This window comes from Lynx canadensis, chromosome E3, assembly GCF_007474595.2.
Source record: "Lynx canadensis isolate LIC74 chromosome E3, mLynCan4.pri.v2, whole genome shotgun sequence".
Taxonomy (NCBI): domain Eukaryota; kingdom Metazoa; phylum Chordata; class Mammalia; order Carnivora; family Felidae; genus Lynx; species Lynx canadensis.
In genome coordinates, this window is record NC_044318.1 from 8,466,094 (window position 1) to 8,478,447 (window position 12,354).

The following is a 12,354-nucleotide window of genomic DNA, read 5'->3' on the forward strand; positions in this document are numbered from 1 at the left end:
TAAAGTTCAATTCTCCCTGAGTCAAACTTGTGCAGAGACCCCAAACTTGCTGGGAAAGTTTGAGTCATCCAGGATTTTAGTCAATAACAAATTCACCCTGTGTGCTTTTAACTGTTGTCAGTTTAATTTGTATGGATTATGTCTATTGGTGATGATAGTGGCGGGAAACTGGGTTTAAAAAGACCGATAGTTAATATTTATTTTTAGCTGAGAAAATTATAGTGATTTTGTGAGACAGAGACAGAGAAGGCAGAGAGGAGGAGGAGGAGAAGGAGGTAGAGATAGGATGGAAGCGGGCACCAAGGAAAACAGGAAGAGAAGGAGAAAGAACGAGAAAGAGGGAATCAGAAAAAGAGATGGTGAAGGGGAGACAGTAAGTCACAGGCAAGGAGAGAATAAGAAACGGGGAGATGGGGGCGCCTGGGTGGCGCAGTCGGTTAAACGTCCGACTTCAGCCAGGTCACGATCTCGCGGTCCGTGAGTTCGAGCCCCGCGTCAGGCTCTGGGCTGATGGTCAGAGCCTGGAGCCTGTTTCCAATTCTGTGTCTCCCACTCTCTCTGCCCCTTCCCCAGTTCATGCTCTGTCTCTCTCTGTCCCAAAAATAAATAAACGTTGAAAAAGAAAATAAAAAAAAAAAAGAAACGGGGAGATGGGAGAGAGAGAGAGAGAATAAGAGACACAGAAGAGGGGGTGTACCCTTTGCCTACTGATGAATAACCTCAAAAGTAAGAAACAGATGGAAAAAAAATACAGCAAATCCTTGCTTTGTTTCTGTTCAATTCAACAATGGACCCAACTAGCCATGTCCAAAGAGTTGACAGGTCATGTAACGCTGTCTTTTTCTTTTACTATTTTCCAACAAGGCAACCGAGGCCCTAAGATCTCTGCCTAAGGCCTCCCACAGTCCAGGATTCCAGACCAGTCCATGACTTGCCCAAGCAATGCGCCTTCAGAACACCGCTGTGGGGCTTCCTCACATGGGATGTGGGGTCAGAGGAACAAGACCGTGGCACGTAGAGTGAGTCTGTGTGTTTCTCTAAGCCTTGATTTCCCCACCTGACCAGAAGGAAAACAATCTCCCTCACATGGCTGTATACTGGTTGGATGAAGTAACGACTATAAACATGTTCTGGTGAGTTCTAAGGCGCTAGGCAAATGCTATGCTTCTTCACCTCACAACTCACGTTCTGACATTGGAAAAATACAGATTCCTTCTGGAATATAAAGCTTTTATACAGAGTCCCTTCAATTACTCTCTTCAAGGGTTGGGATCATGCTAACCATTTCACTACGAATTCTGTGGCGCATGGCCTGTTATAAAGAATGCTCAGGGGCACCTGGGTGGCTCAGTTGAGTGAGCACCCGACTTCAGCTCAGGTCGTGATCTCACGGTTTGTGAGTTCAAGTCCTGAGTCGGGCTCTGTGCTGACAGCTCAGAGCCTGGAGCCTGCTTTGGATTCTGTGTCTCCTTCTCTTTCTGCCCCTCTCCCCGCCCTCAAAAATAAGTAAACATTTAAAAAAAGAGTGCTCAAAAATTTTTCTTTGTTAGACTTTTCTCGAATGTCTGCCGTGTGCCAGACACTATGTTATTTGCCTACATATCTCATTTAACCCTACCTACCCTGTTTTCCTAAGCCGAGGAGCCAAAATTAGCATCATTTTATGCATGGGAAGACTGGGGTGTATGGGGTTGATTGACCTGTCCCAGGCCCCACAGCTGGACGTTGGCAGAGTGGGGATTCCAATCCAGGACACTCAGCTTGGAGGCATCACATTATACTGCTGCTAGTGACAATGACACTGCTGAGCCTGTCACACCAAAACTGAAAGACGGGCAATCGCAAAGACCAAAAGCCATATGAAAATGAAGGAAAGAATAGAAAAAAAAAATCAACGTTTGATAAAATGCTGTTATGCATCAGAAACAGTGCCGTGTACTTTCCCTAGAGTCAATTCACTTAATTTCAGGGGATGGGACTGTACAGATGTGGGGAAAACTCAGAGAGGTTATTTATTTGCCAGAAGTCACAGAGGTGGTCGTTATCACAGCCAGGGTATGCATCTAGTTATTTCTCACTCCCAGGCAGATATTCTGCACCAAGAGTCCACCCAGAAAATAAGCCAATCAGTCACCCGAGTAAGACTGAGCTTTTTCAAGAAGGTATATATATTTTGACTCAGATATTCTCCTTCTTGAGATTATCCCTAGAGAACTACAGAGGACTCATCCGGATTTTTTTTTTTTTCAGATTTTAAAATTTTCTTTCTTTTTTTTTTTATTAAATAGAACTTATTGTCAAATTGGTTTCCATATAACACCTAGTGCTCATCCCAACAGGTGCCCTCCTCAGTGCCCATCACCCACTTTCCCCTCTCCCCATCCCTCCATCAACCCTCAGTTTGTTCTCTGTATTTAAGAGTCTTTTATGGTTTGCCTCCTTCCCTCTCTGTAACTTTTTTTCCCTCCCCCCCCCCATGGTCTTCTGTTAAGTTTCTCAGGATCCACATAAGAGTGAAAACATATGGGACCTGTCTTTCTCTGCCTGACTTATTTCACTTAGCATAATACTCTCCATTTCCAGCCATGTTGCTGCAAATGGCCAGATTTCATTCTTTCTCATTGCCAAGTAGTATTCCATTGTATATATAAACCACATCTTCTTTATCCATTTGTCAGTTGACAGACATTTAGGCTCTTTCCATAATTTGGCTATTGTTGAAACTGCGCTATAAACATTGGGGTACATGTGCCCCTATTCATCAGACAGTCTCTTTAAGATATGGTGCTGGGAGAACTAGACAGCAACATGCAGAAGAATGAAACTAGATCACTTTCTTACACCATACACAAAAATAAACTCAAAATGGATGAGGGGCCTGAATGTGAGACAGGAAACCATCAAAACCCTAGAGGAGAAAACAGGAGAAACCTCTTTGACCTCAGTTGCAGCAATTTCTTACTCGACTCATCTCCAAAGGCAAGAGAATTAAAAGCAAAAATGAACTACTGGGACCTCAACAAGATAAAAAGCTTCTGAACTGCAAAGTAAACAATCAATAAAACTAAAAGGCAACCGACAGAATGGGAAAAGATATTTGCAAATGACATATCGGATAAAGGGCTAGTATCCAAAATCTATAAAGAACTCATCAAACTCCACACCCGAAAAACAAATAATCCAGTAAAGAAATGGGCAGAAGACATGAATAGACACTTCTCCAAAGAAGACATCCAGATGGCCAACAGATACATGAAACAATGCTCAACGTCACTCCTCATCAGGGAAATACAATCTAAACAAAACTAAAAGGCAACTGATAGAATGGATAACAATATTTGAAAATGGCATATAAGATAAAGGGTTAGTATCCAAAATCTATAAAGAACTCACTAAACTCAATACCTGAAAAACAAATAATCCAGTGAAGAAATGGGCAGAAGACATGAATAGACACTTTTCCAAAGACATCCAGATGGCCAACAGACATACGAAAAGATGCTCAATGTCACTCCTCATCAGGGAAACACCAATCAAAACCACACTCAGATACCACCTCACACCAGTCAGAGGGGCTAAAATGAACAAATCGGGAGACTATAGATGCTGGAGAGGATGTGGAGAAAAAGGAACCCTCTTGCACTGTTGGTGGGAATGCAAACTGGTGCACCCGTTCTGGAAAACACTGTGGGGGTTCCTCAAAAAATCATCCGGATTTTTAATGGAGCAATATGACTGCTAGCCCACAAAGAGAAAGGGTTAAACAGACCGTGATGTGGATACCACCCAATTCTGTCCAGTAGTCAAAGAGAATGAAGGCAAAAGACACCTATAGATATGGAAGGTTCTCCAAAACGTATTATTAGTTGGACACCAAACTGTGATATAACTTCATGGCTTGATAGCATCCCACAGAATGCACTGATAATGATGTGTGGACATATAATACATACCAATGAATCTACCAAAGGTCGAGGAGAAATGGCCTGGAATATCAAACAGACAGCGGTGCTTATCTGGTGGTGTGTGTGGGGTGGTGATGGTGGTGGTGGTGGTGGCTTGGGGTTGGGACATGGTCAAAGGGATGCTCCTTTTTCTGTGGTTTTGAGTTTTTACAGTGAGAATTTACGTTTCAATGGGAAGCAATGCAGCACAGCAGTTAAGGGCACAGGTGCTAGAGCCAGTCCGAATCCCAGCTCTGGAGCTTACCAGCCATCGCCTGGCCAAGAGCATTGACCTCCCCGGTCTAGCACCCCTGCCTCATAACAAAGGCGTCCATCTTTCCCAGAACTGTCCACCTGTCAGGACAAGCCGAGAGTTAGCACGTACGGGTAGGAAGAGATGTTGGGCTGAGTGTGAAGGCTGGCTGTGACCCTCACTCAACCTCTGGACAAGCTGCCTCTCCCCCTCAGCCTTGGCTTGCTCTTCTGTAAAATGGACAGAAGGCCTACTTGGCAGAGTTGGAACAGAATGAAATGAGATCACACAGTCGAAGCCTCCATGTGCGTTGGGCAGGCAGTAAGAAGAGGCGGTCCCTCAGGAGAAGGAATCTTCCAGAAACCCCCTGCCTCTTCACAGTCTCCAGGAGGAACTTCTAACCACGTGTATTCTAATGTAAGAAATATATCCTTTGCAGGGGGGTTGTTTTGTCTGTGAGTCCATTCCCCCCATCTCAATGGAAGGAGAAATAGTTCCCCATTTTTAAAGCAGCATTAAGATTTTCAAAGGAAAAAAAAAAGACACTTTAAAGTATGGACAAAATTAGTTCTGGGTTTTGTGTAATAGTGGGCAATTTAGCAGGCTAATTGTACAGTGTTATGGGAATGTTCATATTGATATTCTAAGTCATGGCTCGAAGCATGGGCTCTGGAGCAAGTGTGACCCAGACAAGCTGTTTATTCTCTCTACGCCTATTCCTTCCATTGTATATGGGAAAACATGAGAGTCGTTGGCTCGGGGTGGCTGTGAGGTTTAAATAATGCAGGCACAACACTCAGAGCAGTCCCCAGCACATGGGTGAGCGCCCAATAAATGTTATGGGCTAGGTAGAAATACCTCGCTTAGATCCCCCAAACCATTCAGGTAGCTTAATGCAATAGAGTAAGGTTTAAAAATACGGATAAAGAAATCCGATTGAGTTACGGGAAGTCAGAGGTGGGATAGTGGCTAAAGCTTCAGGGAAAGTCAGGAAGCAGATATTCAGGCCCTAAGCTCTCCACAGTTGCCGACAGAGGATCACAAGTCGAGCTCTGAGTTATGTAGTAGGCCGGGCCAAAAGAAAATCCCAGAGACGGTGCTGTGCACAAGGTAGAAGCGTGCCTTAAGGTGAAGGAAAACGACACTGTGCGTGATGGAGACGTCTGAGAGGCGGTGGAGGGCAGCAATGTGAACAAACTGATCTACGATGATGGTACCAGCAAGCTTCCTAAAATAGCTGTTTCTTTAGGGGGCCCATGCCAGCCACAGGGTGATGGAAATGCAGAGCAGTGAGTTACATTAATTTATATTCCTCTAACTCGGCGAAATACCGTCCAGTCGTTAAATGTGAAAACAGTCCAACACCACGGTACAGGTCGGAGAGAAGCAAAGCGCATATGTGCACGCACGGCGATTTGAGGCGTGTAAGCCACACAACGGGAGGACAGACACCGGGAGGAAACGGAGCATTGTGTTCAGAAGAAACTTTTCTCTGATTATTACGAGTAATACTTTTGTTGCAGAACAGTTGTGACATACACAAAGATGGAAAGAAGATCAGACTCCCGGGCAATGAGCAGTATCTCTGATGCATTTTGATGTATTTTCATTTTTGCCTTCTTTTTACCTCTCCCTCTCCTCTCTCCCCATTGCTGAGTTTACAGAATTAGGATCCCACCTTTAAATCCCCCCCCCATTCTTTCCTATTTTTAACATTTTATGGGTGGCCTTGAAAATCCATTAATATAGTTTTAATTGAGTTTAACAAGAAATAATTGCAACCACTAAAAACACCCCCCAAAAAAAAACAAAACAAAAAAAGTGCCTGTGCCTCCCTGAGTTTTTATTTTGGAAAAAAAAAATCCTAACTCTGTGATGTGGTAGCAATTATTTTTAAGCTTTATTTGCAGTGTGGGGGTGGATCTCAGAAACCAGGTCACTGTCGATCTGACTTTTCTCTGGAGATGAGGCTATCCCATTTAGGAGAACGGCTTGTGGAGCCCTGTTGTCTATGCCTGCTTTCAAACTCAGGAGCTGGAAATGAACCCTCTGAGTTTGATCCTGCCTGACTGATAAAATATAGCTAATATTTTAGCTACGTATGCCACTCAGATAGCATCGTGGAAAGAACGTGCCCCACACAGCAGCTAATCATCGATGACAATCCTTAGGCCTTCCCAGGCTACCTTTGCCTTGGCAACTTCAACATCTCCCAGCCAGTTTCTTGTGGGGATAGAAAGGAGGATGCTGTGATCTTATCAACTCTCAGGTAGTCTGTTGATAGATATGTAATATAAAATATCTGTATCTTATATGCAGTATTTTAAATATGCCTAGATACACACACATATGTATCAGAGATAGAACTGTGGGGTCCAAGTTTTGAGCTCTAACCTCTTACACCCAGCTGCCTCACTGGCACGCCGCTGGGGAGAGGCAACCCCAGATACCACACATAGTAACTCTACAAGGTAGTGACTTGGTTAAATAGCCTGTTGAGTAATTTAGTTAACCTCAGTTCTTCATCCCTTAAAGGAGACACCCAGCTCGGCAGCATGCTGTCAGGATTAAACGGGATTATTATGCATGTGAAACATTTGGGGCTGCGTCTCACCAACTGCTGGGTCTCAACAGATGCAGAGGGGAGGTGGGTGCCCAATGATGGGGTCCCAGAGACACTTCTAATTAAGCCTGCACAAAACCTCCTCCATGCCTCGTCTCCTCCAGGGCATGCCTTCTGAAATGCCCTTCCTCTTCAGACGGGACACCATCTCCCAACATTCAATGAACCTCTCAGAAGCCACGGACTACCTCTACCTGAGTCACCAGAAGTGCTAATAAAAGCATGGATTCCTGAGCCCCAGAGGCTTGGGGACCCTGTGCTCCAGAACAGGGGCTCAGTGCTCCCCTTTACCGCGAAGGCAGTGCCGCGAAGCTACGCAAGTAGCTGCCTGATTTTATTTTTACCGACACATCCCTGAGCACGACGTGAGGCCTGCAGTAAATGTTTATCGGTCCAAAGGCAACCCTCCCTCTCCATCCTTCTCTCCAAATACTCAACATAAGGGAAGCCGAAAGATGCCTGCCTGTTTCCCAACACTCTTGGGCGGGACAGGAAATCAGATAGATAGGGGACGGCGTGGCCAAGGGCTAAAGAAGGATGCTTCCAAAGGAAATTAGGACTTTTCATAAACGTATATACAAATAACTGTACACGAACATCCGTGAAGATAAATAGAAACCATCCCACTGTGTCTTGAAAATTAGGCTCTGAGGAGTCCTGGGGATGTTGACGGTTTAATTTAAATCTGCCGTAAAATGCTGGGCTTGCAAGTTTGCCCATTTGCTAGAACCGCTTGGAGAACATGAGCTTCTCATGACGGAGCATTTGTAAATCTAAATCTGCCTCCGCTCATTTCAGCTCCCTCTTCTAGAGCGGACGTCTTCAAACCTGGATGAGCGCAGGTCAGAGTTACCGAAGAGCTTGCTCTGGAATGCCGATTCCCAGGCTGCCGCCCCCAGACATTCTGATCTGTCGGCTCAGTGGGGCTCAGGAACCCACATTTTTATTAGCACTTCTACTGACTCAGACTCAGGCCACCCTCGGAGAAATACTGGTCTAGAAACCCGGGGTCACAAACTGCTCACCCACCTCTGATTCAGGAGAGCCCCTACCTGTCACAACAGACCCAATCCTGAAAAACCCTATCTCTGTCCATGTTTGCACGTCAAATCTTGTTTCCTCGCTGATTTGCCCGCTGAATTCTGGAATGGTTTATCTCGACTTAAAGTTTCAGTAAACAATGAAACTTAACTTAGTTTCAGGTTTCTCTCTACCTCTGGTCTTAAGGCAATTAGGGATCCCAGAGATAAGCTACATGGTTACATTGACTGGTCTACTTTTTATATGTTTGTCTCAATAGAATGTTTATGGAATCCCTTTAGAAACAGTAGTTCTCAAAGTTCAGCATGTATCAAAATCACCTGGAGAAGAAGGATGCTTGTTAAAATGCAGACTCACAGGGGCGCCTGGGTGGCTCAGCTGGTTGACCATCTGACCTCGGCTCAGGTATGATCTTGGAGGTCCGTGAGTTTGAGCCCCAGTCAGGCTCTGTGCTCATGGCTCGGAGCCTGGAGCCTGCCTCAGATTCAGTATCTCCCTCTCTCTCTCTCTCTGCCCCTCCCCTGCCTGCGTTCTTTCTCTCTCTCAAAATAATAAAACATTAAAAAATTTAATTTTAAAATGTCCTCAAGTTTAACAATTCAGGGGTGCACTAGGGCACCCAGATTGGAATCTTCTGGAGACGCTGCAGTGAAGGAGGGGAATGGCTGGGTGCTGGGTATGTGAGGAGTTCATTTTGTACGGTTATTCCTTCAACAATACAGCCTCATGATATTTACTCTTGTGAAATTATTGCCTAAGGCACATCATGTTTTAAAATAACCTATTTCCTAGGGGCGCCTGGGTGGCGCAGTCGGTTAAGCGTCGACTTCAGCCAGGTCACGATCTCGCGGTCAGTGAGTTCGAGCCCCGCGTCAGGCTCTGGGCTGATGGCTCGGAGCCTGGAGCCTGTTTCCGATTCTGTGTCTCCCTCTCTCTCTGCCCCTCCCCGTTCATGCTCTGTCTCTCTCTGTCCAAATAAATAAAAAGCGTTTGAAAAAAAATTTAAATAACCTATTTCCTAGTGGCAAGTTTTAAAGGAGATGAGATGTGAGAGGTAAGGAAAAGATAAGAAGGTGAGGCAGGACACTTGACTTTGATGAAGTCTTGGAGGAAGAGCAGATGAGACCCCCCATGGAGTTGCTGGGATCCTGGTACCATTCTGTGGTGGCAGGTTCCCACATTTTTGCTTCTCATAATCATGTTGAGGGGTTGAAGTCACATCGTATCAGGTCGTGCCCCTTCCCTGCTCTATCTTTCTAAATAAAAAAAAAAATGCAAACTGGGATAGAAGAAAATTCAAGAAAGGAATCTCTCTTTTCAGAGTAAGTAGAGAAGGACTTCTGAATTACAACTCATAACCCAGAAGACTTAAAAAAAAACTGATAAATTTGACTACAAAAAAAAAAAATCGGCATGGAAAAAAAAAATACCATCTGGAAGCTCCAAAGACCAGAAAGCTGGAACACCATTTGTAACTACACCACAAATAAAGGGCTTATTTCTGCACTACAAAAATTAATAAGAAAATACCAAGAGACCAATAGAGAAAATAATGAACATTTTCAAAAAAGGAGCTGCAGAAGCTTTTAATTATGCATAGATTGATCTGGAGGGACACAGGATGGTCAGGAGATGTGGTTGCTGTGGGGGATACTTGGCAGAGGAGAAACAGTGTGGGGGGAAGGTTCTTCACTGTTCATCTTTTTATACAATACTTTTTGATTTGGAATTATGTAATGTATTCTCTATTCACATTTTAATTTAATTAATTTAAATAATTAACCAAGCAGTTCTTTAAAAAAGATCCATACAGGGGCGCCTGGGTGGCGCAGTCAGTAAGTGTCCAACTTTGGATCAGGTCATGATCTCACAGTTCACGAGTCCGAGCCCCGTGTTGGGCTCTGTGCTGACAGCTCAGAGCCTGGAGCCTGCTTGCTTCGGATTCTATGTGTCCCTCTCTGTACCCCTCCCCTGCTTGTGCTCTCTCTCTCTCTCCATAAATAAATAAATAAATAAATAAATAAATAAATAAATAATTTTAAAAAAAGACTCATACTCCTCCAACTCTGGTTTCTGAGTTTGCTGTAATAGCACAAATTATCTCTCACATGGAAAAACTGAGTCTAGAGTAAAGCTGCCAGCTGCCCAGCTTTGCTGGGAGGATGTCGTAATATTATATGGCTTCCAGAAAACAATGTGTACGATTTATGGCTAGGAACCGTTTCCATTCTCGACTCCTTTTTGTTCATATTGTTTTTTTTTTAAAAAATGGGAAATCAAGAAAACAACCCATTTGCTGCACTGGGTGACAGATGGATAGAGACGGGGCCAGCGAGACTCCACTCGTTCTTTCTAACCACTGTCATCCACATTTGCGTTCATGGTCCGTCCAAACCGACAGTGTATGTTGAAGAAAGACCATGGCAGAACAAACATACAAAACCCATATCTGGGGCTCAACTGGAAAGTCATCAGAATTTTCTGGTATCTACCGAGATCAAACACACATGCATTTTACAGCTCAGCGATTCCTGTCTTAAGTATGTATCAAGGGAGGTGTACTCCCTTGTGCAGCGAGGGCATGTGTGAGAATGCCCCTAGAAGCATTACCCCAAACATCCCCGAATGGGACGCCACCCCAACGTTCACGACTAGCAGACGAGGATGACTCTGTGGCATGTCCCCACAGTGGACTTCCACACTGCCACGGCAATGACAGACCTGCAGTGACACGTGGCCATCTCGCAAACAGACTGCTGGGCTGAAAGAAGGCGAGCGGAAAAGAAGACGTCCGGTGTGATCTTACTGAGATGCTAGAATAACAGGCCAAATGAGTCTACGGTGTTAGAAGCGAGGCTGGTGGCGGGGGATAAGGGCGTGGCAGGGTTTCTAGGGATTGGCTACGGATGGTCAGTTTGGACAAAGTCGTCAAGCACTGTCCTTGATGTGTGTATCTTCTCTGCATTTGTGTCCGGCCTCGATGAGATGTTTTAAAAACACTCTGAGCTAGACTGCGCAGCACGTGAACGAGTCTGGGGTAAGCCATGGGCTCGACTTCTCAAGACGTGTTGTCCCAGCCCCTGCTGAGATACCAAAGAGATTCCAAAGAGAACGAAGGGACCAAATGCGACCGGCCAAAGCTCCTGGAAATCGCGCGGAGGTGGGCTTGAGGGTTTAGACGGGGCCCCTAAGGAAGAGGCTGTGGATGAAACTACGGGATGATGCACAACAGTCATGTCTCACACCCCCCAAGACGCATTTTGCACATCCCCAGCATTTTGAAGAGGCCACAGAAGAGAATTTAACCTTTACACCAACTAAGAGCACTGGCAGTCGGGTCGTGTCTGTGCCAAATGCTTTCCGGCACATCTTCCCTCAATCCTCACAAAACCCCTACAAATTAGGTCCCGTTACGATTTCCATCTTACATATGAGGCTGGGAACAACTCAGCGTCTGTCCCAAGCCACACACGGTATCAAGGGGGGAGGAGAGGCACACTCCAGCTTCACCTCCCGAGATCCTAGCCTCTGCGGTCTTTCTCAGCAGGTCCTCCCTCCGAGTGGGCTACACTCTGCAGTGCCAACAGGTGGACAGGGACATCGGCTGCACCTTTAGAGACGCTGCTCTTCTCTCCAGCTTTCCTTTCTGCTTCGTCAGTGCTACACTATCAGCTTTTACATACAGCCACTCGCCAAAAAACTCCTACCCCAAATCAGATGAAAGTCTGCAGCACTCTGTTTTCAGCACCTTCGAGAGGCTAACAGGCCCTTTAGATCTTTCTCTCTCGCTGAAACATCCCACAGGGTTGCACCAACTTCTTTATCACTTGAAGAAACCCCTCTGGTTCTCTGCATTTTCAAGTGTCCTGGATTTGTGTTTCCTTAACACGACTCAGAAGGAAACCTGTGGTGCTCATGAGATTAACAAAAGAGCCCTCATGTGGGGTTCATCTGAACCAACAGCCACTTTCCAGAAACACAGCTGCGAAGGCAGGTAAGCACCAAGGCACGCAGAGTCATTTTCTGCGAGGTTTATGGGCTGGCAGGCCCTGCAGAGAAGAAAACAAATCCCCATCATCCTTACCCAGTTTTCAAGCTGACAAGGCATCTTCCACTCCCTTCTGATTGAATTTGGTCATGTACTGATGCATGTAGGGGTAGTTATTACGAATGTTTCTCTCGGTACTGCCGTTAGGCACCGTGCCAAATCGGAAGGGTGGGGGAATAGTCGTGAGGTCTCTGAAACTGGAGAGACAGACAGACAGACAGACAGGACAGAGACAAAGAAAGAAGGAGGAGAAGTCAGCCACCATTGTGTCTTGTGTCGGGAGTTAAACATATGCACGCCCTAGCACGGGACAGCTGAAAAACCATTCATTTCTGTTTCCTTTTTTTATTTAATCCCACCTGCCACTGGCCCGTGAGCTCTGAGAGGTCAGAAACAGTGTCTGTCTCGTTCCCAACTGTCCCCCAAGTGGCGAGCACAGGGCCTG

At 45.4% G+C, this 12,354-nt stretch overlaps 1 protein-coding gene across 1 annotated transcript in view; it reads right to left on the reverse strand.

Moving 5' to 3' along the window:
• The window catches only part of GRIN2A (glutamate ionotropic receptor NMDA type subunit 2A), a 50,641-nt gene extending 38,585 nt beyond the window's left edge, over nt 1-12,056 (reverse strand). The window contains exon 1 of the mRNA XM_032591633.1: nt 11,946-12,056. The gene's annotated coding sequence lies outside the window, so the exon portion shown is untranslated. The remainder of the gene's footprint in view (nt 1-11,945) is intronic.
• Nucleotides 12,057-12,354: the final 298 nt, after the last annotated feature.